The following is a 24,934-nucleotide window of genomic DNA, read 5'->3' as shown; positions in this document are numbered from 1 at the left end:
TATCTTGGTTAGTGTAATTAATTTCATTGAGTTGTGCCTACCAAGAATTTTTTTTAAATTACAGTGCTATCTGAATAGGTGTTACGATTACAGTAAGCCAACATTTTTTTAAAACAAAAAACTCATATTTATTGTCAAGCGATAGGAAGAAATTGAAAAAGGGATACAAATGTTACTGTGAAGGCTTGAACAACCACAATTTACTGCAAAGAGATAAAAACCGCACACCTCAGCCATATTATCACCATAATTGTGTGCTGTTTACTCATCTTGTAAAATAAACGGATCATGAAATGTGAGAGCACGTTTCAAAACATACATAGAAGGTGTTAGAGTGATTTTGCGTAGGCTGCCTGACTTAATTGTAAATTGTTTTTCTTTCAGTGGGAAGTGAGAAGGTATTAATTAGTCGTGATTTCGACAAGATTGAAAGTCCATGGACTTTGGCTCCAAGAGAACTGTGCAAAGGTGCTCCTGCATCCTTCAGAGGCTTTTTTTGTTTTTGTTTTTTGGGTTTTTTTTTTTTTTTTTTTTTAGGCATTAACAGCATTTAGTTGTTTGCTAATCCCCAGTGTGGGCACCCTGGAAGATCCAGGATTTGATAAACGTACGAGCGGCTCAGATTTTAACAAGGAACATTTCTCCTCTCACTGCAGGTAGCAAAGGGGAAAGCTAAGCCACACTGTGTGGCCCCAGGGAGCTGCAGACAGAGGACTAGGGCAGCAGCCACTGCACCAGCTGTCTTCCCACAACTTGAGAGGCTCTGGCACCACATCGAAATCTCACTCAACACTCCTTCCCTTCCTTCCCAGTGACTTGTTCTGTGCCTCTTCCACCAACACGTTTTTATTCTTGGCAGCCAAAATAATTTATTGGTTTCCACTGTTCTCCTTGGCTGAATTCTCAAGTACACCGCCTCCCCCCTCCCTGGACAGACTGTCTATAATTCAGCTGGCATCTCATCAGCACCTTGCTGATCTTCCATTATTCCTTTCTCCAGAGTCGTGATTCTTTCTTCCTTCTCGGATCGAAGGGGAATCACAAGCACATGGACACCGTCCACTTGGGATTCCACCGAGGTGGGATTGCACTCTACCACATTTTCACTTCCTTGTTGAAATAAGCAAAATATCTCCTTTGCAATGGATAGTGAATCAGCTTCGCTAAGGCAACAAAACTGCCCATCACGGTTCCTCATTTTCCACTCGCAGCGTGACTATGAATGGCGTCCTCACCAGATGCCTTTTCTGAGCTTTGCATGTCCTATTTGACCTGGATAATTAGTGTCATCCTCTTGTTTATGCAAAAACAAAGCCATTGTGACATAGGTTCTCTAAGTAGGTTGGGAATGGGGCCCAGACGTGTGGACAATGCGGTCAAATCCAGACCATCATCTTTGGCGATCCATCTTTCCAGGGAAACCAATGGAAATACACGTAACTCTGATGAGCCTCACCACTGCGGACATAACAAAGTGATAACATGGAAGCGGAAATGACTCATTTAAAACAGATGTCGAATTGCACTGTGCTCTGCATAACGGGCGTGTGTTTCACGCCACTCTCTCTTATTCTTGTAGTTTGGGCCACAGACTTCCATCAGTCCATTACTTTCAATGATGGATTCCAGGGAACAGTCAGTGGGAGCATTCGGCTGCCCTGGAACAAGGGTCCGCCTTGCAGCCTCCACACATCAGGGAGCGGGTGGAGGGAGCACAGCTCACCCTCACTCAACACCCGGGGATCGAAGCCCACGTTAGGAGACTCCAGAGTGCCCGCCTCCTCCTCGTCCAGCTGCAGGACCCACCAGCCTGCGTCAGGAGCATATCACATCTCGGCATTTTGCTCCATAAGTTAACATTTTTTGGCAAACCCAACATGAAGGAGTTAACTTTTAAAAACACCGGCACCGAGCGAGGGACTGGAACAGGGCACCGAAGAGAGACAAACCTGGGACACATGTCTAAAAATAATACCTACATCTCCCTTTGCAACTTTAATTATTTTTACACCCCTGGTGAGCTGTCTGAGGGCTGAGGCGGGAAGGCTGTCCCAAGCCTCTCCGCAGTCCCTGACACTTGGTTGTTACTTTATTTAAAGCAGACATCAGGCGAGGGAAAGGGGAGACTGAGGGTCAGGAGGGAGTTGGGGAGCATTGTCAAAGCCACCTAGACTGTGGGCGGGATACCAGCTCCCTCAACAGCCTCGGGTAGAGGATTCTGAAAACCATCCAAAATTCAGATCTCCCTCCCCACTGCTTTGCAGGGCTCAGGAAGCAAAAGACACTCTTCTCAACATTGAATGTGGAGCCCCTGCCTTCCAACTGGGTCAGCACCACAGTGGTGGAGAAGACAGCCCCTCAGGATGAACCACAGTGACATACTACGGGGACAATGAAACCAGTCATTAAAGAGAATATGCTGTAGGAGGCTGCATGGCTCCTTCGTACAATAGTCAAAAACAAACACAATTCATTTATGGTGATGGAAGTCGCAATGGTGGTTATTCTTTGTGAAAGCTATCATCGAGAGGTGACTTAAGAGAAGCTTCTGCAGTGCTGGCTTCTATATCATGCTCTGGATTTATGTGCTTTGTAAAGATTTATCAAGTTGTACACTTGAGATGTGTGAATTCACTATATGTAAGTTACACCTCGTTAGTTATGTCTTTTCAAGGCTTCTCTCTCCCATAAACTATGAAAAATGTCAAACATATAGAAATGTATAGGGAACGATAGCTTAAACTCTGAGTACTCATGATTTAACTTTAAAAATATTTTCCTTCAAATCTTTTTTATTTTTTATTTTTGGAGAAATAAAGCATCATCGGGACAACTGAAATCCTTGATGTATCTGTTTCTGATCCCATTGCCCGCCTTCCCTCTCCAGGGGATAATCACCATCCTGCATTCAATGTTTTTCATACCCATTCATGTTTTTACATCCTCCCAACATAAGTATTTTGTGTAGCCATAAAACCATAAAAGATACACGGGGTTGTTTTGTAGGCTTTTAAACTTTATATAAATGGTATCATACAGTTTGAGTCATTTTGCAAGTTTCTTTTTCAAGCAAGAGATTTTTGTTTTGAAGCTTGGCTATATGGATCCACGTGCCTCTGTTGTCCTCATTTTAACCACTATGTAGTAGTCCGCTGTGAATGTAATTGCAAGTTATTTCTCCCTTCTGCTAAAGATAGACATTTAAGTTGATGGCAAAGACTGCTGGTTGCTTCCCAAACCCCCTCCCCCTTCCTCAGCAACAGACCGCACGTTATTCAGAGTAGCAACATGGCCAGTTGAAAAGACACCTTTCCTCACCTTTCTTGTTCCCAGATGTGGCTACATCTATATTCTGGCCGCAATAAAATAAGCAGGGGTTCCTGGGTGGGACCAAAGAGGGTCGGATTGTGACGTGCCCTTTTCTTCCTCTTCTCTTTCCCTCTTCTTGTTCCTTGGAATGTGGATTTTATAGCTGGGGCTCCAGGAACCATCTTAAACCTTGGCTTGGGAAATTCGTTGAGAAATCCTTTTGGGATTGAATTCAGTTTGTAAATTAATTGGACGAGAATAAGTATCTTTTTTCCATTTCTTTTTTTTTTTTTTTTTTTTTTTAATTTATTTTTGGACAGAGAGAGACAGAGCATGAACGGGGGAGGGGCAGAGAGAGAGGGAGACACAGAATCGGAAACAGGCTCCAGGCTCCGAGCCATCAGCCCAGAGCCTGACGCGGGGCTCGAACTCACGGACCGCGAGATCGTGACCTGGCTGAAGTCGGACGCTTAACCGACTGCGCCACCCAGGTGCCCCATAAGTATCTTTATTAAACTGAAAATTCCTAAAGCTTGTATGTGATTGATCCATGCATTAAAACAAAATAAAACAAAACACCTCTGGTCTTGTTTCATACTTTTCTTCATAAAGTTTTTAAAAATTTGGTATGTTCACAATTGGTCTAAATACTTTTGGTTGTTGTTGTAGCTTTCTTCTATCATGCTTGTGTGTCTTTTCCTTATATTACGTTTTCTACCTGGTTTCTATCATTCTAGAGGAATGCTACTGGTTTTGCATTTTGATTTTACATCCAGGATATTGCTTATCTCTTATCAGCATAGGATCCAAATTTCCTGATTTGCTCAGGACAATCATGATTTTCAACCTGTTGATCTGGCATCCCACTTGGTCTGGCAATCATCCAAGTTCCTCATTTCTGATGAAGTGATATTTCTAGCAATTGCATTTAAATGGACCACAGTGGATTGGCAAACCTCAGCTTTGTAACTCCAGCTTCTGAAATGGTGTCACCCAAGTCTCATGTGAGACATCTTGGTCTTTGTGCAGTAAACAAAGTTCTCAATTGAACACATGGCTTAATGTGAAGGATGACCAGTGATAACCTCGTTTTCTTTTCCTGACTCTTTCTACGTGCAAGGTAACCGACACCTCCCTTTACAGGCCAGCAAGCAGGGCACTGGCTTGATCCCTCTTTGTGGCATCGTGAGAATTTGGTTTCGCCATCGTAATTATGTTAAATTTATAGTTTTCCCTCTTTTTCTAGTCTCTATAATAGCTTTTATAAGATGGGGCTCTCTCTATTCAATGAAGTTTTGTAAGAACTCATCTGTAAAACAGAATCAGCACCTTTTGTCTGTGTGTTTGGGGGTGGGAGTGTGGGATTGATGTCGAGGGTATTTTCCATTGCTGGCTCAATTACTTTAATGGTTGTTGGTGTATTTAGGAGTTTTAAAACCTTCTTGAGTCATTGTTGGAAGTCTATATTTTTCTAGAAAATCATTCACTTTATCTAAGTTTTCAAGTTTGTTGACATAAAGTTGTTCATTATATCTGCCTTATTTTCTTTTCCTTTATTCCAATTAAAAAAAAATTTCAACTGTATGTCCGTTTGTATCTATTTCTATCATTGTTTATTTACATTTTTTCCCTCATTTTTTTTCTTTTAGAAACTGTTTAATTTCTGCCAACCTTATTTCCATTTTGTTTGCCTTTCTGAAAGAACAGCTTAAAACCACTCACCAGTTGTTCCTACCCATTCAGTGGCCTGAGCGGTGGGAGCTGCAGACCTGAGCACTCCAGCCTTCAGTAGGGAGCTTCCATAGGGCACCTGCCCACCTTCTGATGAGTCTATGACTTCAGGTTGAGGAGCAGTGAACTCAGGAGCTGGTGAAGCCCATTCACCCTGATATTCCTCTTTGGTCACAGCCTTTTTCAGTAGCAGCCTGCTCTTCCTTTTCAATGTCTTCAGGATCTCTGCAGAAGTAGAGATCAAATATGACCTCCCATGGGTGTTCACTGGAAATGGTGCCATGCATGCGCAGAACTTCCTGGGGCCAGCATCCACCACATCAGACCTACTGAGCATGCTCCCTTGTTGTTGCAAGGGATGGCGATCTCCGCACAGTGCAGAGCAGAGTCTTTGTTACACAGAGCGATGGTAGACAGGTTAATATAAGATGCTTCCATGAGAGGTTGGTGGTCAGCACTGGGATCAGTAACCACCAGAGGATCTTGGCTCCCAGAAGGCTGTCTGGATGCGATTAGCAAAGGTTCCAGGAGTGAAGTGGCTGGCAATAGGAGTGGCTCCAGTAGCAGGGGACACTGCAGCCCAGCTCACTGGCCAGTACCCCTGGATGATATGACACTGACATCAACCGGGTTTTCAATGGCAACAATGGCACCAGCTGCCAGCAGAAAATTCTCTCAGGTTCCCTTCAGATTTATGTTGTAGACACCATCACTTTTCCTTTGTAGATGTACTGTTCCATTTGGAAGTCAAGGTTGATGCCACCTAAGTGGGTTCCTGCTGCAAAGAATTTGAGGACATCCTCCTCCTTCATTTGCAGGACATCAAGGGCTCTGGATCTTGTGACAGTTTCCCTTTAAGTTATGACAGGAATGCAGAACAATACCGTATGGACGTCTCTGTGGGCAGACTGAAAGGTTCCATCCATTTTTAAATCTTGCTAAAGGCTTGTCTATTTTATTTGTTTGATTTAAAAGCCAGTTTTTGTTATTTTGTAATATTATTTCTCCTTTATCCTGCTTTTCTATTTCACTAATTTTCATGAATTGTAATTTTTTTCTCTGTTAAGACAAAAAAAGTAGCATTTTAACATAAGCAATAGTTCATTGCATTTGCCAGTATATTTCATGAATTTTTGTGTTGTTTCTTGTTTTTCATGCCTTTCTTCCTTGTCCACTTCCCTCTGACATTGAGTATCTGGCGGGAATATAGTCTCTTATTTGTTGTATATCTGAAAATATCTCTGCTTTGCCTTGACTACTGAATGATAGTTTAGCTGGGTATAGAATCCAGGGAAGGTGTTTTTAAGAAGGTTTTCTTTGCTGTACTTATTACATTTTATAATTATATACATTATGTAATTATTTGAAAAATTCCCATCTCCCACCAGAATGACTTTTGTTTGTTTTGTCCACTACTGTGTGTCCTGGTCTGTAGAACAATGCCAGGCACATAGTAAGCACTCAATAAATAGTACTGAATGAATGAATGTATGAATGAATGAATCCCTCACTGGACTTTCTGTTCTCTGAGGGCAAGGTGGGTGTCTTACTGTCCAGGGTTCAGTTCCAATGACTTGTCTAGTGCCTGACATAGTAAGAATTAAATAAACATTTGTTGATGAATAAATGAATTCACCCAAGTTCTAAAACCAAAGAATAAAAATAGTACTCTTGGAAACTAGAGCCTTTTGAAAAAGCAACCTTTGGAGTCTTCTAGGTCTTCATTTTCTTTTTTAAAGTTTCTCCCCTGGGGTTAGCTGCAAGGGAGTTGGGGACAGAGAGGGGACTTTCATGAAACCAAGGCCCTCCCTGGAGTGTTCCCTTTTACCAAATCTGCACAAACCTTCAAAGACCTCTTCCCAGAAAGGATAATGTTGCCCAGCTTAACATGGAGCCTGGTTGAAACCTTGTTTCTAAACAGACTGTACTGCATCATCACCAGTGGCTCCTTTAAGGGAAAAGGGTGTCACAATAGGAAAGATGACATCCAGGTGCAGACTGCATGGATGGTCACAGTGACTAATAAAATATTCAGCAGTTGCTGCTGTGGCCTCAGCAAGGACGTGCAGCAGAGCCAGCTGATGCCTGAGTGTGAGGAAGTGCACCGGGATTCATGGTAAGGCCCATTTAGGAAGGAGTTGGGGGCCTCTGAGGCCCATTGTACAGGAGGCATTTAAAAAGTTGGCCCCCTGAGAGCACTAATGTGCTTCGATTTGGCCATTTATGAAAGGGAAGGGACTATTAGGACTCAGAAAAGATGTCTGGCCTGCACCATTTAGAGGACACAGGGGTCACCTGTGTGTCAACAGAGTAAAAGGGTCATTCATAAAGCCCTACATCTATTTGTCAGCCCTACAGCCGAGCTCACCACGCGGGAGGCAGTGTGGCAAGAGACGCGCTATTGCGTTTCTCTACTTTCTGGTCAATTCTAACAGTTTGCAATTGAATGTTGCTCTCATGGATGTGTGGTCCCAACTCCAGACAGTTTCCATAGGCGCAGATGGCTCCCAGTCCTGCTCAATCCGCCCCCTTAATTGAACGAGGCCAATAATCTTGTAACTGACGCCCTCTGCCAGTTGGTGATGGGGCTACGGTGCATATCTCTGCCTCTGGACACTCGCAAGACCTCAACGCTCACTGACAGCCAAGTTCGAAAGACACAAAAAGAGTGGAGAAAAACGAGTTTTAAAGATGCCAAAGCTAACGTGTTAGCAAGATTTTAAAACATGTTTCCCTTGGCTTGTGGAGAACAGAGAACAGACCTTTTCTCAAACTGCCTCTCTTTCAGCCGTGACGTCTTCTCTGAAACATGGAAGTAATATAAACAGAAAAAAACGTCCCTTCCAAATATTGGTTCAGATGCAGGAAGTACACAGTTGCCAAAGGAGATGAACAAACTGGGAATCAGAAAAAAGCAAATTATTCTTGAAGGCATCAGAGTAGGTTTCCCAAACAAAGGAGAGTGCTATTTCTTTGTTAAGGAAGAAAAAAAAAGCCATTATGGAACAAACTTTACCCTTTAATGTCGGTGTACGACAAAAACGCTTTCGCTCTGATCTGCGATCTGTCTTTCTTGCCATTCTCCAACTTCGGTGTCCTCCAGAAAGGGATTTACTGAGTGGCTTTACACATCTTTCAAGTAAAGATTAACAACAACAATAATAATAAAGTAATAAATTGGCCACGAATCTTGGCACAACCTGAAACCATATGTTCTGAGAGTTGCTTCATTCACTGCTAATTAAGTTTCCTTCCCCTCCCCCCCAACACACAAAATGAGACCTTTTTTTGGGATCCAACAAATAGCTTCAGGCATGTGGGCATCTTGACGGAGTCTCTTCTTCTCTTTGGAGGATCAAATCCCAGCCAGCTTTGTTTGAAGTTCAGAGCCCTGCATGGCATCTGAGAAGTGTTAATAAAACAGGAGTGCATGTGTGAAGTTACTCTAAAATTCCCAAGACTTCATCCCAGGAGGGAAGCGTAACAACGACTCACTGACTGTAACAACAACACCGCCACAGAGGATGGTCTACCAGTCACCCTGACACGATGGAGTCACACGTGTCTTCAGGCCCCAGGCCACCCGAAAAACTCAGGTGCGGGCATCAGTACATTCTCTGCCTCTCTTCTAATCAACGTCCTGTCCAGACGGTCACCAGCCCTCTCTGCAGCAAAAGCCACTGAGCATTTGGGTATAAACATAGCTTGTTTGTCTTGTGTTAGTGCAGCCTTGCAAAACACAGATGTTCTCCTTTTAATCCTGTTTGTGCTCTGCGATGGTCACACTTGGTGTCATTTGGCTGCAGGAATCCCCTCTAGGAATGATCCTGCAAGAAACAGCCTGTGCATGGAGCCATCTGATTTGGGGCAGTTCCCCGCTTCTGTGCAAAGCTGAGCACAGTTAATTTATTGGAACAGAATGGGTTATAAGGGTGAGGATGATCATATAAATACCTTTTTTTTTTTTAAGGCAAACTATATAGAATCTAATCATCTGGACCTACAAGGTAAGTTTATGATTACATGTGTGTGTGTGTGTGTGTGTGTGTGTGTGTGTTAACGTTTATTTATTTTGAGAGAGAGGGAGAGTGAGGGGCAGAGAGAAAGAGGGATAAAGAACCCCCAGCAGGCTCCACATCATCCACACAGAGCCTGGTGAGGGGCTTGAACTCTTGAACCGTGAGATCATGACCTGAGCCGAAATCAAAAGCCAGATGCTTAGCCAACTAGGCCACCCAGGTGCCCCAGCTTATGGCTCTGTTTCCTGTACTTTTGGATTTTCAGTCCTCCACCAGGATTTCTTGGCTTTCCCCAGAGACATGGCATGTCTTCAGAGTCAAGAGCTCAGGCTAATGGCGAACAGTCTGGGTTCAAGACCCGGACCTGCTGCTCCCTAGCTGTGTGGCCTGAGGCAAAGCACCTTACCTCTCTGGGCTGTTTCTTCATCAGTAAAGAGGAACAAGTATACGTAGCTATGCCATAGGGCCGTTGTGAAGATTAAGGGGGATACTTCCCAGAGGCACATGGAGTAAACGTGTAATACATGTTTGTAATTCTTTTTGTCTGTGTCCATCATTTCAGGCCTTGATCTTGATCAGCAGCAAGAGCCGGCTCGAGGCTCAGAGCCTTGTAATGAAGCAGACTGTGTGCACAGAAATGCCCACCTTGTCCCTCCTTTGGATCAAGGAGTGAAGTCCGCTGTGAACCACAGAATTAGCACAAAGCGCATGTCGCTGGGGGGCTGGGGTGCAAATTGTGGATTAGCTGTAGAGAGAGGGTCTGTCCTCGATGAATCAGACACGGGGCAGATCAGTTTGGACGTGCAAAGGAAGATCCAGATTCAGGGATGGTTAATTAAGAGCCTACTCTGTGCTCAGAAATTTGTTAGGTCTATTTTCACGTGTGGTTTTGTGTAACACCTGTGACAAATCTATAGCACAGGTACCATTATGATTTCCGATCTATAGACGTAACTGAGCTTTAGGGAAGCTAAACAATTTGTCCGCCATCCAAAAGTTGCCCTCTGCCTGCGGGATGAAGTCCCAGACCCCAGGGATGCTCCGCAGCCTGGCCCTCCATCTATCCACCCCCATTACTCCATCCCCCTGCCTTACCCCTCGCTGTCACCCAAAGGAAACCGGCTTTTTTTTCCCCCTACCTTAAAGGAGACTGAGACTCCCACAGCCAGCAATACAACCAGCAGAAAACCCAACCCCCCGAAGGACTGAACTGTAATGATAGTCTTTACTGACAATTTCCCACGGAAGGGCCTTCACACACAGAGGGATGTCCTAAAAACCCACTTTCCATGCTTCTCACCTCAAAGCCCTGGTTCTTCCGGGAGCTGTTCCCCACCACCCTCTTCTCTCCTTCATTAATTCTTTAATGCCAGTCCTTTGTTCCCTCCTTCCTGCAACCCCACCCCTACCCCCGCCCCATCCTTCCTCTAATAGAGGAAAGTGATCACCTCTGGCCTTTGACCCCGGGGCCTGTCCCCTCCCCGCACAGCTCAGCAGGGCAAGGCCAGCGGGAAGGTGTTTGAAAGATTGCAAATATGTATGCTAACTTTTTTGTCCTTTATCTGATTTGCCTTGCGTTCTAGCAACACTGTGATGGGGGATCGGTTTCCTGCGTGGGCCTCACGGGGTCTTTTCTCTGAGACTCACTCTGCCCAGGCAGCTTCTTTATCATTCCTCTGCCTGGTGGTCACCACGTGATGTTGGATTATATCCAACTCCCGCCTTATTTTGAGTTTCCTTTTTTTTTTTTAACTTTTTAAAAATTATTTTATGTTTATTTATTTTATTTTGAGAGAGGGAGAGAGAGAGAGAGAGAGAGAGAGAGAGCGCACAAGTGGAGGAGGGGCAGAGAGAAGGAGAGGCAGAATCCCAAGCAGGTTCTGCACCATCAGCACAGAGCCCAAGGCAGGACTTGATCCCATGAGCCACATGATCATGACCTGAGCAGAGATCAAGAGTCAGAAGCTTAACCGACTATGCCACCCAGGTTCCCCTCGAGTTTCTTGAGGGACCCGCAGCCAACTCTCCGCAGAAGATGGCTTCTGCTGTTCTTTAGGAGTGCCTTAAGCAAATGAGAATTGATTCTTCTCAACGACAAAAAGACAAGAGATGGGCTGTTACTGGTGTTGACTCAGCAGCCACTGGGAGTCAGGGCCGGCCTCTCCATGGTCCCGCAGCCTTTCCCTTGCCCTGGGAGCCCCGTCACGGCAAGATGGCCCTGGGGTTCTAGATGGAGCATCTGTGTTCAAGGGAGGGGGAAATAGGGAGCCGAGGCAAGCGGCTCTCTGAACTTTAGCCAGGAATGCAACGGCATTCCTAGAACTTGGCCTTGTCTTGGACGTGAACCAAGGTGTCTCATCGGCCGTCACTGGGTTGCGAGGCCTTCCCCAGCTTGTTTAACGGGGTCTTGTGATCTGATTTGTTTTTGCATTTATTTTATTTATTTTTCTATCAGAGTGAAATTCACATGACATACAGTAACCATTGTAAAGGGAATAATTCAGTGGCATTTACTAGGCATGCAGCTTCCACCTCTACCTAATTCCGAGACATTTTCACCCCCCGGAAAGGAGACCCTGAGCAGTTACTCCTCACTGTCCCCGCCCTCTGCTTTCTGGTTCCAGGGATTTACCTAAACTGCACATTTCTTATAAGATGGAATTCTACAACATGTGATCTTTTGCATTGACATCTTTTACTCGGCATCATGTTTTTGAGGTTCATCCACACAGTATCGTCTATCAAAACTTCCTTCTTTTTTTTTTTAAATTTTGTTAAAAAAATATTTCATGTTTATTTTTGGAGAGAGAGAGAGACAGAACGTGAGCGGGAGAGGTGTAGAGAGAGAGGGAGACACAGAACTCAAAGCAGGCTCCAGGCTCTGAGCTGTCAGCACAGAGCCTGATGCAAGTCTCGAACTCATGGACTCACAGACCGTGAGATCATGACCTGAGCCAAAGTTGGTTGCTGCTCAATCAACTGAGCCATCCAGGCGCCCCAGCATTCTGGTTTTTTTTTTTATGGATAAATGATTTTTGTATTGTATGGATATACCATAATTCGTTTGCCCATCCATCTGTTGGTGGACATCTGGGCTGTTATCATGTCTCTCGAGCCTAGGCATGCTGGCTCCCAGCTGTGGACCTCTGCAGAGTGGCCTGGGCCCCAGAGTAAAGAGGTGCATGGAGGAGGCTCCAGAAGGAGGGTGGGGGGACTGAGCCTGGGTGACTCCGTCAGTCAAGTGGCCGACCTCGGCTCAGGTCATGATCTCACGGTTCGTGAGTTTGAGCCACACATGGGCTCGCTGCTGTCATGGGCTCCCATGTTGTCATGGGCTCGCTGCTGGCTCCCTGCTTTGGATCCTCTGCACCCCCCGTACCTTCCCCACTTCTGCTCTCTCTCAAAAATAAATGAAACATTTCTTTTTAAAAGAAGCCTCCATAAATGTCCATCAACTGATGAATGGATAAAGAAAATGTGGTCTATATGTACAATGGAATACTACTTGGCAATGAGAAAGAACCAAATCCGGCCATTTGCAGCAACGTGGATGGAACTGGAGGGTATTATGCTAAGTGAAGTAAGTCAGGCAGAGAAAGACAGATACCATATGTTTTCACTCATATGTGGGTCCTGAGAACAGAAGACCATGGGGGAGGGGAAGGGGGAAAAATGTTACAGAGAGGGAGGGAGGCAAACCGTAAGAGACTCTTAAATACAGAGAACAAACTGAGGGTGGATGGGGGGTGGGGGAGAGGGGAAAGCGGGTGATGGGCACTGAGGAGGACACCTGTTGGGATGAGCACTGGGTGTTGTATGGAAACCAATTTGACAATAAATTATATTTAATAAGTAAATAAACATTAACATTTTTTTAAATGAAAAAAGGAGGCTCCAGGCATGCCCCAGTTGCCTGAGGGAGCAAGGATGATCCTGGGACGGGGAGCCACTTGGGGGCCTACTGGAAAGCATCTTTGTCTACTTCCCAACGCTTCGGCGGCCCTGTGATTACCTGCCTCCTGGGAGCATTTGCCTTCTGTGTGCACTTAGAACCACCAAGGAAGCAGTACTATCTTAACCTGGGGTCATCCAATCCAGGACTGCCTTGGCTGGAGCCCAACCAAGAACATTCCTCAGCGCCGGTGTCATTTTATGTCGTTCTTATTAGTAATCACATAGGATTCATAGCCGGTTGACTTTTACTCTTGCCAGAGGCTGATAAATTGGCCAGACGCAAGGATCATTCTTCAATAATTAAAAGCCTTTATGGCTTGCAGGAAGAAGCAAATTTGTGAATATCCACCATGGATCTGTACAATGCTCCTCCCTGCCGATCAATGTCTGCGTCCGCTGCTAGCTGGTGAACTGTTCACCTTTGACATGGTCTCTGGAACCTCAGTTCAGCCGTCCGAAGGCAGTACTCTCTGCAGAGATCAGGCACTTTCACGTGTCCCCTGGCATTTGCCCGTGGACTAATTGGTCCTGGGGAATCAAAGTGTGGTCCCCGAACGGGCTCAGCATCTAGGAGGTTTGCATGGAGCTACCGTTTCGGCCCTTTTCAATTTCCTGCTCTGGAGCCGAATGCACCTAGCACACCCAGCACACCATCCTGGGCCCCTAGGGAAGGACTCTGTCTTCCTAGGAAAAGACCCAAGAAGAAAATGCCCAGCTATCAGCTTATGACAAGAGAAGGGAAGGGCTAGACAATGGTATACAAAGGCACCAAATGGACAAGTATGGCCCAAGATGACTTAACTTCTCAAAAGCGGAGATTTTGTTTCAGAGTGAGCCATCACTGCATGTGTTTAAGAGCTCTGGTTTTTGAGTCAAAAAGACCTGAGTCTGATTCCCACCTCTGCCACTTAATAGCTGGGTGATCTTGGGTAAGTAACATAACCTCTCTGAGTCTCTGTTCAACCTCACGAGGAGGAGGTAGGAAAGCCTGTGAAGCGCCGTGCCTGCCACAGGGCGAGATCACAGCAAACCGCAGCTGTTAACAATTCTCGTGACTCTTCACGTCCTCGCTTCACTTGCCCCTGTGGATCTAGACAGATCTGCCGGTACCCCACCTCTCCAAACCTCCCCCATTTCAGTCATTCCAATCCAAGGTTTTATGGACTCAACTCTTGCCAGGGCATTTTTCTTAGGGGGCCCTCTTTGCCAGGATGGGCTGAAGATTATAAAGTGTGGTTAAGAGTTTCAAGGTCAAACCTAGTACTTCCTATGAAAATAAAAGATGGCGGTACATTACGTTGTCAAGTTAATACAGTGTGATGGAGCATCTCCAGACTGCACATCCTGGAAGACTGTAAAAGTCTAATAGATTTAGGGTAACTGTACCTCGGGGAGCGTATTAGACAGCGCTCATCAATGGATCAAAACTGTCTTGGATGCTCCCTTCCCAGGGAACAGCAGTGGCCCTTAAATGATTGCTTTCCCTTCAATAACCTGGAGATAAATTGTGCTTCATACATTAACTTCACACGAATGGGCCACTTATTTTGACTGGAGAGTGCACCTTATTTTACCCCAAATGAAAAGGCATATCCTTTGAAAGCCAAATTGTGCATTCTTTAAAATTACTGCAAAATGACATAATGCCATATTAACTCCCTCCCTGTAGCTCTATCTCTGCTGATTTCAGATGTGTTTGGACACATTTAGCATCGTGCCCCTGTTGGTGAAGTGTCTTTAATTATTCCGAAGGATGTTCTGATGCATTTAAGTCTTAATCAGGTGTACGATTAGCCGGGTGTAAAGTTTGTATATATGCTCCTAGGAAGACATCATTTCGATGAGCTTTTATCCCGGGAAGAAATGCCATTGTACAACGAAAATGGTAACAGAAATAACCTAACTGGACCACACAGACTTTTTAAGAGTTGCCACGTGAACTCATGGATTTATTTTCCTCATTTCGCACATTCCTAAAATTGCATACGCTTTCACAGTCCGAACAGTCACTGAGGAGCCATCGTTCCAATGAGCTGAGGTTGGATGAGGAATAGCACTTGACAGATTCTTGCCCCCCGCTTCTCATGCATCTCCCTGTTAGCTGGGATTTAATCTCTTCCAGGGGGAGGACTGCTCAAATTGAGTAATTTCTATCCCCTCTAATTTAAATAGACAATGCCTCACGGTACCCCTCAGGGACCAGGCAGGCGGATGGAGCATCCGTTACCAGGGTCTTGACGCCTTGCGTTCAGAGACAAGATGCTGTGGGAGAAGGTGTGCACATCACTTCTCCCATGAGTTTGTCCAAACAGTCCTAGGCCAGCCCAGATCCCAGGGAAAGGGAAACAAGCCCCATCTCCTGATAAGAGGACTGTCGAAACGTGCAGCCGCCTCGAATCCACCACAGCAATCCCAAACATGGAGACTGTTACCATTTGAAGCCCTTTGTTACACCACACATGCATATTTGCAGGTTCAACCAAGCCAAGAGCAGCTTAAAGTAATTTCTAGACACTCCACGAGATAAATTTGATTTGTCCTTGTTCCTCATCCTCCATTTCCAAGTGATTGCCAAGAATCACTGAAGCTGGTCCATTTTACTTTCCAAATATTGTGCAGATTTCCACCTCTCTCCGACCCCACCACCATCACCACCATCACCCTCTTCACTGCCACCACCACCATGATCATTATCACCATCGTCACCACCACCTCCATAATCCCAATTCCTTTATTGTGAGTCCCTACATGCAACAAACTGAATGTTGGTATCCCCATCCCCCACATTCCTATGTTGAAATCCTAGCTCCCACTGTTATGGTACCAAGAGGGAACACACTTGTGAGATGACGTGGGATTCGTGCCTTTATATAAAAGAGGCCCCAATATGCTCCCTTTCCTCTGCCACCATGTGAGGACACCAGGAAGCACGTGTCTGTGAGCCAGGAAGCAGGTACTCACCACACACAGAATCTGCCAGCACCCTGATCTTGGACTTCCCAACCTGGCAACCGAGAGAAATATTTGCTGTTAAGCCCCCAAGTCCGTGATACTTTTAAATATTTTTAAAATGTTTATTATTTATTTTGAGAGAAAGAGAGAGTGCACAAGCAGTGGGGGGGGCAGAGAGAGAGGGGGGGAGAGAGAGAGAGAGAGAGAGAGAGAGAGAGAGAGAGAGGATCCCGAGCAGGCTATGCACAGTTGGCACGGAGCCCAGTGTGGGGCTTGAACTCACAAACCGTGAGATAATGACCTGAGCTGAAATCAAGAGTCAAATGCTTAACGAACTGAGCCACCCAGACGCCCCTGTAGCCTGTGATATTTTTGTTATAGCAAAAATATAACTGGACTGAGACCCCAGCCCACAACGTGATGTTAAAAGTACATTCGCTAGGGGCGCCTGGGTGGCGCAGTCGGTTAAGCGTCTGACTTCAGCCAGGTCACGATCTCGCGGTCCGTGAGTTCGAGCCCCGCGTCAGGCTCTGGGCTGATGGCTCGGAGCCTGGAGCCTGTTTCCGATTCTGTGTCTCCCTCTCTCTCTGCCCCTCCCCCGTTCATGCTGTGTCTCTCTCTGTCCCAAAAATAAAAAAAAAAAAAAAAAAAACGTTGAAAAAAAAAAAGTACATTCGCTAATGACTGCTCACTAACAATTTCACATACTTTAGACTTCTTATCCCAGAGAGATGTTAAAGCTTCCTAAGGGCAAAGGCTGGATCTTTTCCTTCTCTGAAATAACATGGACATAAGAGCTTTCTGGTGGGCTGGAAATATTCTGAACCTTGGTCGCGGTCGGGGTTACATAGGTGTGTACATGTGCCGTGAGCCCCATACGGTACTGCACTGTTTCACCACACCTCAGTAAAGCTGAAGACGGCAGTAATGATCTGATGATTTATTAAACACCCACTAGGTGCCAGGCACTGGGCTTATGGGCTTTATGTATATTATTTTTATCCTCATACGAACTGGGTGAGGTTGATAACATCCCCCCTGGACAGTTGAACAAATTGAGATTCAAAGACATGAGGTACTTTGTCCAGAGTCACATGGTTGGTCAGTTCTGGAGTCTCGAGCCACATTCAGGCAGATTCGACTGTGAATCTTTTGTTCTTCTCAGCTGAAGTCACCAAGACCTCAAGGGAAAAAGAAACACACACACACACACACACACACACACACACACACACACCTGTACCCACATTTATTCAAGATGAGCTTTCAAACTAAAACTCCAAAGTACATCTTGTAAAGAATAACAAATTCATCCTCCCAAGGAAATACAAACGCAAGAGCAATCTGAACGGACTTGCCAAGGATGAACCCAGAACAGAGCTTCCCAACCCCTAATGTGCACCGAACCACCTGAGTGTCTTGCTAAAAGACAGATTCAGGTTGAGGACATCTGGAGGAGGAGAGGGTCCACCTTTCTCACGAGCTCCGGGGGATGGCAAGGCTGCTTCTCTGTGACCCGAACTTTACAAAGTCAAACATCAGAGCACATTTCCATGCACGTGGGATCAATCAAATCATTAGCAAAACACAAGAAATTGCTTAGACAGTTAGACAATAATTCCTGCAAATGCAAAATATTGGCATTGTCTCTGGACAGGGTAAAAATGAAATCATTTTCCCAAGTGATGTGGTCGCCACCCTTTCTGTGGGGTCCAGCCCGAAGCCTGTAGGTCTCTCTTTGTTGCAAGATATCAAGGTGTCCCACAGCCTAGCCCACCCCAGCTCTCAAGGACACCAGAGATGCTTACCCACGATCTCATTCCGTAGGAGGGAGCCCCCGGGCTCTGTCCGCAGTCCACGCCAACGGCGTTCACACCGGCCGCTGCCAGTGAGGCATTGCGGCTGTAAGAAACCCTGAGTCTGGGTTCACACATGAACACGATTCACAACTTCTTATCCCCACGCTCCTTTTCTCTTGCCACCCTGCCCCCCACCCCACCCCTGATTTTCACCGAAGTCAGTTTGCACGTGAGCAGCGCATTCACAAGGGGACAGGAGCTGTCATTCTGCAAATCCCAGACCTGAGTTCAGACAGAAAATGGGATTCAGCTCCAGGTTTACCCACGGCGGCTGTCTCATTCATTACAGAGAGATCAAAATAGCTGTAGGTAGGAACTCATCTAACTTAACTCGACATGCCTGCAGTCCATAACAAAGGAAGCTCCTCATCCAGCCAGCTCTTGGGTCCTGCTCAACAAATTTGTTCCCTGAAATCACACAATGGCTAGGCAAAAAGGAAATATATTTCCTTTTATGTATATAAATAAAATATTTATATATAAATATATACTATGTAATCTCAAGTACAGCCCTGAGATCTCAAGAATGTCATTCTTTGATTTTTGCCACAATGTGGTGGAATACACACTGAGAAGGAGTTTTTGTTGTGTTTTTCTCTCTGTATGGGCCGTTCTGAATGTCCCAGGCAGGCCACGAGGGAATGACGATCGGAAGAGTAAGGTGCACGTGAGGATTGTAGGAGAGACACAGGGCGCCGGGCCTCGGTTCGGGAATGCGGCGGTGGTAATCAGCAAGCTAGCAAGTTAGGTCTGGAACTGCCAAGAATGTTCACCCCGAAAGCCGTCTCTTTCATGAGATGCTGACGTGCAGGGTCTGCACAGCATTGCCAGCGGCTTTGTGGACAACTGTGTTATAAGCCCTCCACAAAGATCCAGCTATTTGGCTGTTGTTATGGGAACGGTACAGTTATGGCCAGACTGGAGTTGTGATGGGGGACAGAAAAGAAAGAGGATTGGGGGTGGGCAAAATTGCTATTTTCGCCCAAATGCATTTTGGCTGATCACCTGTGCTGAATGCGAACAACAATTGAGAAGACAAGGTAGTAGGAACCCTACTTGGCCTCCCGGATTATAGGCCGGAGTTTGTGCTGAAAAAAAAAAAACAGAAGAAATCGCCTTTAAGAGAGGAAAGATCACGTCCTCTTACTTTCTTTGTCATTTCACAAAAATACTATAATTGTGCGTCAGAGCAGGAAGTTCAGCGATGTTCAAAGATTCTATGTGGCCTCTTTACTTCTGTTACCGAAGTTAATACATGTCTGAAATATGTAATTTTGCAATTTAAGGTTTTTGATTGAAAAATCTAAAGTATCAGTCAATAATCTTCCAAAAGGATTGTTATCATTATCCAAGCAAGTCAAGTAAATGCCTGTCTACAAGCTAATTAAGATAGCAATCGACACGCGAAGGCGATCCGCGCTCTATGAAACCGAGTGTCTTTTTCAAAGCCATAGGCGGGAAGAGGAGGTTACTTGCCATAAAAATGGCAATGTGAGTTCACACAATGCTTCCCTCCTTCCATCTCCCAAATCATAGAAATAATGGAAAAAGTATAAAAATATGTTTTGAGACTTAACTGCCCTTGAAAAACACCTAGGTTCTTTGGAAATTAAATCCTGCCAGGTAAAGAGAACAGAATTGACTCCATGTAGCCGAGGACTGGGTCATCTGGGGAGGACTTTGCTACCCACAGATGGGGGCTGAAACATTGCAACAGTGGCCCAAGGTGGTTGCCTGAGGTGGCAGGAATGAGCAGACACACCCACAAAACTGACCTGGTGTCAAACTGCATCCTGTCCACATCCCTGTGGGACAAGGACCAAGCCACCAGAGAGCTCACATTGGGGCTGGCTTACTTCAGTTCCTATTACCCGACACATCATGGCTGACTTTCAACAAATATTACAGGCATGCTGGAAAGCAAGAAGAAACAGAGTCTGAAGAGACAAAGCAAGCCCCAGAATCAGACTTAGATATGACACAGATGTTGAAATGATCAGGCTGGGAGCTTAAAACGACTATGATTCATCTGCTAAGGGATCTGATGGGAAAAGTGGACACCACACAAGAACAGATGGGCAGTGTAAGCAGAGAGATGGAAATGCTTGTAAAGAATCAGAAGGAAATGCTAGAAATCAAAAACTCTGTCACAGAAATGAACAACGTTTTGGGTGGGCAGATCAGTAGATAGGGGATGGTCGAGGAAAGAGCCAGTGAGCTTGAAAAATGTCAAGAAACTTCCCAAACTGAAATGCACATAGAAAGAATAATGAGGGAAGGGGGGGGGGCAGTGGGACACAATAGCCAGAAGGGTAGGACAATTACAAAATGTACAACATGTGTGTAATTGGGATACCAGAAGGAGGAGAAACAGAGAAAGGAACAGAAGGAATATTTCAAATAATAATGACTGAGAGTTTTAAACAATTAATGACAGACACCAAACTATAGTTATAGCAAGCTCGGGGAACATCAAGGAGAATAAGCACCAAAAAATCTACACCTGGGCACATCATATTCAAACTGCAGAAAATCAAAGACAAAGAGAAAATCTTGAATGAAGCCAATGAAAGAAAACACCTTATGTACAGAGAACGAGGATTAGAATTACATCAGAGATCGCTTCACAAACCACGTAAGCAAAAGGAGAGTGGAGTGGAATCTTTACTGGGTCATAAAAAGAAAAAGACCTCCAACCTAGAAATCCGATACAGCAAAGCCATCCCTCGAAGGTAGGAAGAAATACATTCTCAAACAAAAAGTGAGGATTTGTCTCCAGTAGACCTACCTTGTAAGTAATGTTAGGAGCTCTTAGATAATGTTAGGTCAGAAACTTAGATCTACAGAGGAATGCCTGGGTGGTTCAGTCAGTTAAGCATCCAACTTCGGCTCAGGTCATGATCTTGTGGTTCATGAGTTCAAGTCCCACGTCAGACTCTGTGCTGACAGCTCAGAGCCTGGAGCCTGCTTCAGATTCAGTGTCTCTCTTCCCCACTCACACTCTGTTTCTCTCCCTCTCTCTCTGTCTCAAAAATAAATAAAAACATTTTTAAAAATAAAAAAAAAAAGAAACTCAGATCTACATAAAGAAAGGAAGAGCATTGGAGAAGGAATAAATGAAGCTAAAATAAAATGTCTTCTTTTTCTTATTCTTAATTGATCTGATAAGTAACTGTTCAAAATGATAACAACAACAAGGTAATGGGTGATCACAGCCAATGGATAGGTCTGGTGCCCGGCAGCAACATTATAGCAGAAATTAGAATACTCTACTATATGTACCTGTACATGCTGACCGTGAAGTAGTTGTTTGAAAGTGAACTTGGATTGGTTGTGCATGTACATTGGAAACACTAAAACAATTCTTAAAAGAAGTATAATTGACATACTAACAGAGGAGAGAAAATTGAATCATATAAGATTCAGACCAGAGAAGATAGAAAAAGACAGGAAGACCAAAACAAAAACAAAAACAACACAAAAACAAAAACAAAACAAACAAAAAACAAAGACAAAGGGCTACAAATAGAAAATAATTGTAAATATGGTAGATATTAACCCGACAACAAAAACCCATACTCAGAGATGCCTCATTTCCTCTCACTTCCTTTCTAGTCTCCTAAACCGCATAGATAATTCCTTTCATTAGCTTGTTTATCTTTCCTGTGTTCCTTTCCAGAAAAAAAATTAAACACACACACACACACACACACACACACACACACACAGACTTAGTATATTCCAATACTCTTTTGCAATTTGCTTTTTTCACTTAGCAACATATCCTGGAGACCAATCTATTCTAAGGATCTTCCTCATTGTTTTCCCAGGTGCACAGCCATCAACTGCATGGACGTACCACAATTTGTTCAACGAGTCTCCCATGAATGGTATTTGGGTTCTTTCCAATATTTTGCTTTTAGAAACAAGGCTGCAATACCGGCCTGTTCGTACGTTGTTTCATATTTGTGGAGGTGTGTTTTCAGGGTAAATCCCTAGGGGTGGGATTGGAGCGGCCAAGGCTAAGTGCTTTGTGGTTGGTTGGATATCACCACATTCCCTTCGGGAGGCGCTAGCCATGTTGTATCCTACTGCATTTTCCCCAAAAGAGTAGTGTTGTTCAGGTCTAGAATTTCTGCCAGAATGGAAGGTAAGAGATGGTACCTTGGTGTAGTTTTAATTTCTATTTCTCTTATTAAGTTGAATATCTTTTCATAGGTCTAAAAGGGCTATGTGTACATTGACTTTTATGAGCTATGTGGTTATGTCTTTTGCTCATTTTTCAGTCAAGTTTGTGGTCTTTAAACCCTCCCTTTTAAAAGGCTCTTTATATATTAGGGATGTTACTAGGATATATACTAGAATAGATAGATAGATAGATAGATAGATAGATATAGATATAGATATAGATATAGATAGATATATAGATATATAGATAGATACATACATACATACTTGTCTATAATAGGAGCTATATTTATGATCCCTGGTTTCACATTTGTTGTGTGTTTTTTACTTTGCTTATGCTGATTTTTTAAATCATAAAAAGGTATATTTTTATGCAATCAAATTAATCAGTCTTTATTGATGGCATCTGGATTTTTCATCATATTTCGAAAGGATTTCTCCACATCCAGGTTGTAAAGGAGTTCATCCACAATTTTGAAAGAAGACTTTACATGAGTTCTCCAATCCATTTTGATTTTTTTCTGGTTTGTAGTGTGAAGAACTAATTCAATTTGGTCCAAGTCTAAATGTTATATTACAAAACCATTTATTAAAAGCTTTCTCTTTTCTCCCAATGATTTGAGATGTCACATATGACATGCACTAAATTTTCTTTTGTTGTTAGGTCTGTTTCTGGCTTTTGTATTGACCTTTCTGTCTATTTATGCAATAGTACCACATTCTTAGTCATGGAGGTTGTATGTTTACAGGAACTCACCTTTATTTCTCTTTTGTGTGGTTTCCCTATTTTTGCATGTTTATCTTTCCATTTGAACATTCAAGTCATCTGTCTGGCTCCAGGAAAAAAACCCTACTTGGCATTTTTATGGAGATGTTGACATCTTTATGACGCTGAGCCACCTTGTTCAGGAACAAGAGGTACCCACCTGCTCAAGTTCGTTTTTGTGGGAAGATATTGGATACTTCATTAGGAATTTCTCATCCTGCGCTATGTAGGATATATACAAATAAACCGACACACAGACAATGCTATTGACTGCAGAGTTTTAAAGATAAACAGAAAAGATTCCCAGGTACTAGAAAGCAGACGTTGATTTCCCCGTAAAGCTAGACAATCCAGACATCTCCTCAGCAGCGTGAAATGCCAGCACACATGACATAGCTGAGGAAGAGTAATTGTCAATCTCGAATTATATACCCAGAGAAGCTATGAGTTATCGCTCAAGAGTGAGAACCACCCCTCCGCAGTAAAGCTTCTAAAGCATGCACTTCAGCAAAGAGAAAAGTTCACTCTGGTGAGGGAGTGTGACATAAGAGGCAAGAGTAAATAAATACATCATGAAATAATTTCATAAATCTTATGAACTACTGAATCTAGCAAAACTATTTTTGTGTTTACAAAAGAGAGATGCCAACTTCTCTAGGGCAGTAACATGGAAAATGGGAGGGAAGAGGTTGAATTTTCTCAGGCCCTTTTTTTTTGCTTAAGGGAAGAACAGAGACACTACATAATTTTAGGTTCTGAGAAAAAGATAAAGTGTATTTGTTTAAAAATGTATGGGTAGCAAAGAAAAACACAGAAGCATAGGCTATCATTTCCAACACAGTAGAAGGAAGAAAAGGAAAGAAAGAAACTTTATCAATTCATAAAGGAAAGTAAGGGGGGGGGGGTGCGGAGAAACATAGTAAATAGAAAAATACAAAACAAGATGATAGAATTAAGCCCCTTGGGCCGCCTGGGTGGCGCAGTCGGTTAAGCGTCCGACTTCAGCCAGGTCACGATCTCGCGGTCCGTGAGTTCGAGCCCCGCGTCAGGCTCTGGGCTGATGGCTCGGAGCCTGGAGCCTGTTTCCGATTCTGTGTCTCCCTCTCTCTCTGCCCCTCCCCCGTTCATGCTCTGTCTCTCTCTGTCTCAAAAATAAATAAAAAACGTTGAAAAAAAAAATTTTTTAAAAAAAGAATTAAGCCCCAGTATATCAGTCATCACAATAAATGTGATTGGGTTAATCTCACCTATTAAATATCAGATTGGATTTAAAATACAGTCATATGCTGCTAATAAATAAGAGGCAAATTTAAAACAAGATGAGTCAGGAAGGGTTAGGATTATAAGGTTGCTTTTAAGTAAATTCTTTGTACCCTGTGGTGTTGGTTGGTTGGTTGGTTGGTTGGTTGGTTGGTTTTTCTTACCCCTGGTGCAAGGATTTACATTTATTTTGGAAAACAGCTTGTTCAATCAGCCCATCACTTCCAGTCTGTCCGGGCTGGTTGGTCTCACTCAGCCACCAAGTCTAACCGCTCTTCCCCCAGGTTTCTGTCATGTCCCGCAGTGATGGCTTCAAAAGAAGACGAAAGAAAGAGACCTAAGGCACTCCACCAGAGGCTCCAACTCCCTAATGTCCTTCTTGGGATAATTTCATTCCACAAGTTGCAAATTCACCTGGCCATCTTCTCATTCGGCCTATTTTCTCATCTCGTACGAGTACTTGAACACGCCGGGGCTCTGACCTCCAGGACACGGTAAGAACTCTGGCTAGTAACGGACTTACCGCATCCCAACTTGTTTTGCCGTAAAGCCCCAAGCAGCCTAAACCCCTTCCTTGAGCTGGAGAAGGAAGACATCAGCTGAAACAGGAGGCTGCATTCCTGCGGCTTAATTAGCACATCACGCACTTCCCGTACTTGAAAATGCATTTGGTGTCCGTTGTTTTGTTTTCCCTTTGCAGTGATGGAGAAATCAAGGGTCTAAGTCAAGAAACAGTATCAGAACAAAAGTGATAGCTGTGCACTAGTCACTTGGCGTGTTTTAAGTGTAGCCTCCTTAAGATGTTCATTGAGAAGTTCGAGCAAGGCAATCCACTGGTGCACCTGTCTCTTTCAGCTGATACAAGAATAATTAATTACATGAAAATGACTTCCACT

General features: G+C 44.1%; 1 long non-coding RNA gene and 1 pseudogene across 1 annotated transcript; one reads left to right on the top strand and one right to left on the bottom strand.

Moving 5' to 3' along the window:
* Positions 1 to 3,813: 3,813 nt before the first annotated feature.
* On the bottom strand, positions 3,814 to 6,109 carry LOC131500762 (small ribosomal subunit protein uS2-like; annotated as a pseudogene).
* Positions 6,110 to 7,081: 972 nt separating this feature from the next.
* Positions 7,082 to 8,246, top strand: LOC131501108 (uncharacterized). Its single transcript, XR_009256637.1, has 2 exons — positions 7,082 to 7,156; positions 7,829 to 8,246. It is a non-coding gene; the product is annotated as an uncharacterized LOC131501108 (long non-coding RNA).
* The last annotated feature ends 16,688 nt before the right edge of the window (positions 8,247 to 24,934 follow it).

This window comes from Neofelis nebulosa, chromosome 18, assembly GCF_028018385.1.
Source record: "Neofelis nebulosa isolate mNeoNeb1 chromosome 18, mNeoNeb1.pri, whole genome shotgun sequence".
Taxonomy (NCBI): domain Eukaryota; kingdom Metazoa; phylum Chordata; class Mammalia; order Carnivora; family Felidae; genus Neofelis; species Neofelis nebulosa.
This window is presented reverse-complemented; position numbering and strand designations above follow the sequence as displayed.